Source organism: Bidens hawaiensis, unplaced genomic scaffold (assembly GCF_021521415.1).
Source record: "Bidens hawaiensis isolate Kalapana, Puna unplaced genomic scaffold, B.hawaiensis_p1.1 tig00076817_1, whole genome shotgun sequence".
Taxonomy (NCBI): Eukaryota; Viridiplantae; Streptophyta; class Magnoliopsida; order Asterales; family Asteraceae; genus Bidens; species Bidens hawaiensis.
Window position 1 is genome coordinate 19,377 of NW_027506721.1, and position 7,102 is coordinate 26,478.

The 7,102-nt window shown below is 34.4% G+C and overlaps 1 pseudogene; it reads left to right on the top strand.

Moving 5' to 3' along the window:
- The first annotated feature begins 272 nt into the window (after positions 1–272).
- LOC143618455 (putative protein phosphatase 2C 59 pseudogene) lies at positions 273–1,240 on the top strand (annotated as a pseudogene).
- The last annotated feature ends 5,862 nt before the right edge of the window (positions 1,241–7,102 follow it).

The following is a 7,102-nucleotide window of genomic DNA, read 5'->3' on the forward strand; positions in this document are numbered from 1 at the left end:
CCCTTTTATTTTATTTTTTTTTTAAAATAAAGCGATAGATTAATATGGAATTTTGATCTTAAAATTGCAAAGAGAATATGAAGTTTGATCTTGACTGATTTTTTGTTGAAATTGTTAAGCAAATATGAAATTTGCTTCAATTTTTGGTAGTTTATGTTTAAATATCGATTATCATTAATCAGGAATTGGAAGTCTGTGAAACTAGTTTGGTTTCAATTTTGAATCTAAACTTATTATATCTTACAATTAATGGTTTTAATTTTTTTACAGGAAATTTGGGTTGAATATGGGTTACCTGGATTCATTATCATCAATAATCCCGGGTCAATCCAATGGTGAATCCCCCGATAGTGGAGGCGGTGTGAGTGAAGATTTGAAGTTCAGCTACGGGTTTGCAAGCTCACCGGGTAAAAGATCTTCAATGGAAGATTTCTATGAAGCCAGAATCGATTCTGTAGATGGTGAAACAATCGGTCTGTTTGGAGTATTCGATGGTCATGGGGGTGCACGCGCTGCAGAATACGTTAAACACCATTTGTTTAATAATCTCATCAAACACCCAAAGTTCATATCCGATACAAAAGCTGCCATATCCGACGCGTACAGTCACACAGACACGGAGTTTCTAAAATCCGAGAATAATCAAAACCGAGATGCTGGGTCAACTGCCTCAACCGCCATCCTAGTTGGTGACCGGTTGTTGGTTGCAAACGTTGGTGACTCACGCGCGGTTATTTCCCGAGGTGGTAAAGCTTTTGCTGTGTCTCGTGACCATAAGCCGGATCAGAGCGATGAACGGCAACGGATCGAGGATGCAGGCGGGTTTGTGATGTGGGCGGGGACTTGGAGGGTGGGTGGCGTGCTTGCGGTGTCGCGTGCGTTTGGTGATAAGTTGTTGAAACAGTATGTTGTGGCGGATCCTGAGATCCAAGAGGAAAAAGTTGATAACTCGCTTGAGTTTTTAATTTTGGCAAGTGACGGTTTATGGGACGTGGTTAGTAATGATGAGGCGGTTGCAATGGTGAAACCGATTCAGAGCCCGGAAGAAGCGTCAAAAAGGTTAATGCAGGAGGCTTCAGAACGAGGTAGTGCTGATAATATTACGGTGGTTGTGGTTCGTTTTTTGGATAATGAAGCGAGTGGGTCGAGTTCTGCTTGTTGAAATGTAAGTGTGCACTGACCAAATTTCAAGTGTTGTTTCTGAAACGTAAGTTTGTTCTTAGGGTTGGTTCCGCGTGGGTTGGAAACACAATATGTAATTCAAATCTGAAAAATCTTAAGTTTTTGTATGAGCTTATAATAGAATAAGCATTTGCTTATTTTGGAACTAGTTTTGTGAGAATTGTAATCCAGAGATTGAATCTTAAGTGTTGAGTTGAATCTGCAACTGTTCTTTTCTTTTGCTTTAAACCTTTTTGCTGAACTTTGTTTGATTGGAAAATGAATGTGTTGATTTAAATATCAAGCGTTTGGAGCATGCATGCCTGCCTGCCTGTATGGAAATATATTGGATTGTTGATTAAAAAAGCGTGAATCGTTATTTGACGTAACGTTGCTTTTTGTATACCCGAATCAAGTACGCATGAAGTTGCTTTTTGTACAATCAAATAAGCAATTTGTATTTTACATTTCAGCTGTTTTGTCAAGTAAACCACAAAGGATGATGATGTTAGAAACAGCCATATTTGGATGTGAGTATAATAAGCAGTGGCCATTATTTAAAAAATGAAAGTTTATTTCTCTTAAGATCGTGATTAATGTATTTGTATACAATTGAATTCAGTTAACGGTACGATGTGGACTAAGCAGCATGGCAAAATCTTATGTTGATGGTATAATAGTTTAGGGGTGCATAATAAAACAGCTAAGCTAATCAGCTTTAAAACAGGTTTGGATTTTAAAACCCGGTCGCCCCAGAAAATAATTTGATTCGGTACAGAACCTATTTTTAATATGGATATATTTTGTTTTAACAGATATTTTCCGGATAGATCTGGGGTTAAAAGAATATTAAAAAAAAAAACCTGATTTTAAATTAGAGGATTGGTTTTTGACCGGTGTCATCCAAATCGGTTTGGGACAGGCATTCTTAAATAATAGTAGTTTATAAGATTATTTCCAACCTATCTTTTTAAATTTTGTGAGATGATTTTGTAAATTATAGGATAGTGTTAAAAGTGGTTGAGGAGAGGAAGAATAAATGTATAAAAAAGTAATATTTAGTTGAACTGGAGAGCAGAATGCAATGTTTTTAAGTGTGATTATAGAGATGAGAATGAGAGACGGGCTGAGAATGCTTTAATCAGGTTAAAATTGTGCATTATACATGTTGAATAAATATAATGTTGGATTTTGGGATCATTTTAGCTAAGCTGAAAGAACACTTAGAACATACCAATGAAACAACAAACAACTGAGAAGTATCACATTAATTGAATTCATATTGAATTATAAATCAATTAATCATATGAAATTTAAATGCAACAGAAATTAACAAGCTATTGAAGGTTTCATGTGGAAGAACAAATTTACATTAATCTAGTCAAAAGATTACAAACTATTGCCCCCCCCCCCCCCCAACCTTAGCTCATCATTCCTTGATTTCTTAGTACAACAAGTAATGTAATTAGGTGAATGTGTATTGTGCAAAAGCGTTAACGAAGAAGAGACGTCATCTTCATTTTATACAAGTGTGAAACTCTAAGAGCTAAAGGTGAAATCGACAGCTAACAAATTATGTTACAAATAACTGATCAACTATACCAAACAACTGATTGCAATAGAACCCCATGTTAGCTACTGTTCTTCTCAAAACAGATAATATGAAATCATCATATGTTTATCTTCAATTCTTTTTAGTCATCAGTAGTTTAGTTCTTCAGTCTTTATATAAGTTATTGTTGTCAGCACTTTGAGAGTAGTTTGCTTTTTTACCATAATGAAGAACAACTGATGTTTGAACCATCAATTGTTTGGTTTCTGGCCATTAGTCCATTGCAAGGTTCAATAATCCCCCCCGGACTGGATGCCATAACCATTAGTTATTTTGACTCCAGTGTATTATCTTAATAACCTTTTGATAGCAGACTCTTTAAATGGCCTTAGGAAATCAGCTCATAGGGTGTCATCATCTTCCATCCTAAGTGGAAGGTTTATCAGCTCTTTCATAACCTCTTCATCAACTATGAGAATATCATATAGTTGACCTCTCTTGTTTCTATAGTATCCAATCTTATTGTCACATAGGCTTGGTATTTCTTGTGGCTCCATCTTGTGATCTTAAGCTTAGATTGGAGTTGTCTAGAGGTTGAAGAAGGTTCTGCCTTTGAAGCTGTGGATCTTAGATCAAACTTGAATCCTCTTTTTTGCTTTACCAGAAAGAAGTCGTTTCACATGCAAGTGTTCTTTAGCACTTAACTGCCTTTTCCTGGCTGTCAACACATTTCTCATTGCTATGTCAATAGCAGTTGCTTGGGTGACAATTCTCAAGACTAGATATCGTGACACAATTACGATAATCGAACAAGAACAATCACGAAACACTAAGATGTGGTCGGCGGAATCAACGAGAAAGTTGCTAATTATAGTAAGTCAATGAAGAACAAAACCACAAATAACTCAAAAGATTTCATTATAACTGATAATCAGAAAGGTATAAGGAAAGCTGAGTGTTTTAGGTGGAAAATGTCAGGTGCGGCTGTCAATACTAGGTCAGAGCATAATCAAAGGTGTTATCTCATAAATGAGACGTATTATTCTATTTATAGGCACCTGATATTCCTTCTAAAAACCCTAATCATTACAAAACATTCCTAAAATAAACACAAGTGTAAACTGGTCTTCAAGTAGAAATATTCCTTCGTCGAGCAGACCTTGTAATCTTGAGTACGCTCGGAACATTACTTCGAGTAGACTTTTACTTAGAATATTTTCCCGAGAAAATATTCCTCTCAAACAAGTTTCAATCTTCATGATAAGTCCAAACTTTTCTCGGAGATATCCCACGAGCAAACAAGTTCTTCACTGAATCTCTTCAATCTTCACTAAGGATTATTAGAGGAAACTTAGTATACTCGGATACTCTAGCTTACTCGAGATTGAATTTGCTCAGAGTAACACTTAGAATAATTTTCATAAACTCCCCACAAGCATACTTGAGATCCATCTTTATTATATCCTTGCTCGACCCACTAGGTTACTAGGGAACTTAGTTTAAGCAAAGACTCATCAAGGGTTTACTCCTTAGAAACCTTGATTGATAGAAGAACTAACCTTGCTCGACAAAGTGTACCTTGCTCGAAACTAACACTTATAAGATTTCATGAAGAATATCTTGCTTGGATAAGATATCTTTCTTGAGGAAGTAAAACCTTGCTCGGAGTGCATGAGCTTGCTCTAGTTCCATACTTAGCATTTTCCTGGGAGGTTGATGTAACACTTGGTAAAATTTTATCGCTAATGTAACAATGATTAGCAATAAACTATCATTATATGAATAAAATTTTTCCTTATTAAGATTCAAAATCTTGCAAAGCCAACAAAAAGTCTAAATTTCGCCACGTAACGAGCATTACGTGGAATAACCTCGGGCAGTGGGCCAGAAAATAAATTTCTAATATGATTAAATGGCCCCGAAAATTCAAAACAACCCGTGAAGATGAAGGTCTGCAATAAGACTTTGTAACTCTAAATTTTTTAAAAGAATAAATTAGCGTATCAAGTCTTGCTTACTTTCTCCTAAGCTAAGTGAGAAAGGATTGCAGGCTAGATTGAAGGTATGCGAGTTTATTGATTCCACTCCGCTTTCAAGCAAGATTGGGTGAGTGTTCAGTGTACTTGAGTAATAGTATGAAGGCTCTAGTGGGCGTACTATTTTACCTAGTGGGCGTACTGTCTGACCTAGTCCACTCAAGGCAAGCAAATTTTTTTGAAAAGCGCTAGAAATCGTGGTATGCTAAAACATTAGTGATAATATATAAACATAATTTTAAAAGGCTCGAATCGCAAAAACTAAAAAATAAGCAAACGAAAGTCAGCACAAGACACTGAAAGGACCCGACACCAACTATTTTCAGAAAATAGTTTATGTTGTCAGTAATTTGATTTTGCTCAAAGTCTGACAAAAATTACTAAAAACGGGATCCGGTTGATTGTCTAAAACTCCCAATACATTAAACCAAATCACCAAACAAATTATATTATAACCCAATCCTTCACTTCCTAACCCCCCCCCTGGCCGACCCTTGTGCCACCTCACCTCATCCACCTCTTTTTCTTTCAATCATCTATCAACAACTCATACTTTTAATCATTCCCCCCTAAACGCTAGATTATTGATGTGTAAACACTCCACCTAATCCACATTACACCCTAACTTAACAACTCACCACTCTACTCCCTTCCACTCTCTTTATATATACGACAAACACACACACACACACACACACCCCATTCAAAATTCAAATTTCACAAATCACACATAGGTTATATCAAGATCAAAGGTGGAATTAGATATCTAGGAGGAAGATTCAAGTGGAAGGAAGTATCACACACACACAAAGATCATCCATTTCATCAAAAACCCAAGTAAGTTGTAGTTATAGGTTGATTTCTATGTTTGAATAGATGCGACTATGTGTTCTTGGGTTGAGATTGATCTTGGAGATTGAAAATTTGTGGATGCATGTGTGTGTGTACATGGCCGTATATATGTATTCATGAGTGTGTGGAAGTGTTGAACCATGACATACATGTATATATTCATCAACTTCACCCTTGAATTATTGAAATTGATTAGAGATATTATTATTATTGATTAAATTAAGTAATTGGATAATTAGGTGAAATTATGGATGGATTTGATAAATGAGCTTGATATCATGATGGATTTTAGGTAGTTGATGATCAATGAGATTGTTAATATGAACATAATCTATTGAATTGCTAGCATTGAAATGGAAATTGGCAAGAGCTTGTTCATGAATTGAAAATTTTGCAATTTAGGGATTACTTGAATAAACTTGGATAATTTGATGATAATTGATAATTAATGGAATTGGAAATTGATATTGATGATAGGTTGTATGCTAGAGAATTTCTAACTTATTAGTTTAAAGACAATGCTTAGAGTCAGATTGATGAAAATTGTTAAATTGATAAATAATGAAACTTTGTTGGGTGCATAGTTGAAATTTTGATTTTGATATGAATGCTTAACATATATGATCTTGATAGATGATGCGTTACTAACTTGTATTTTGATAGAATACATCATCAAAGTGTCTATTGTATTGTTGTATGAATTACTTGTCAACTACTTTCTATAAATAGAAACTTTGTAACTTGAATAATAGAAAAATCAAAATTTAAATAGAGCAATAGGTTGCATGAAACCTTGTCAAACTAGTTGAATGAGATAAATAAGATTCATACTTGATTATAATTGTAAGCTTGGATTAGATCAAAATTATTGGAATTAAAAAGTTACTATAATAGAAACTTTGATGATTGAACACTTAGAAAATTCATAAGTTGATTAGTTAATGATGAAATTCTTGAGATTGTACATGCTTTATGAGATTTTTTGATGATGGAAATGATCAAATACTTGATGATTTGATTAGAATAAGCACACATGATTAGGCATGCATGTCAGAAAATTCTAAAGGAATAAATAATATATTTGAAAAGTGTAAGTTTGGCATGTTGTGATGACCATGATGATGATAAGAATCTGGACTTTTTGATGTTATGATGATGCTTGTTCATATTTGAATTGCTAAGTTTGATTATTGCTATTATTAGTAAACTTAAGATATGAATTTAAGAACCTAAATTGATTAAAATGGGCTATATGATATTATGTGATCAAACCTGGAAATAATTGTGAATTATATATATATAGTTAGTTAGTTAGTTCATAAGATAACTAATGTGTATCTATTTGGTTTAATTTACTTGTCGGTAACTTTAACGGTCGATAAATCGACTTTTAAACGCGAACCGACACGACGATTATGGACTGTTTTAGAACAGCCCCTAAGGTTGTAAAGTATTCATATATAACATAACTTAATATATTAAAAGAGGACAAGATATCAAA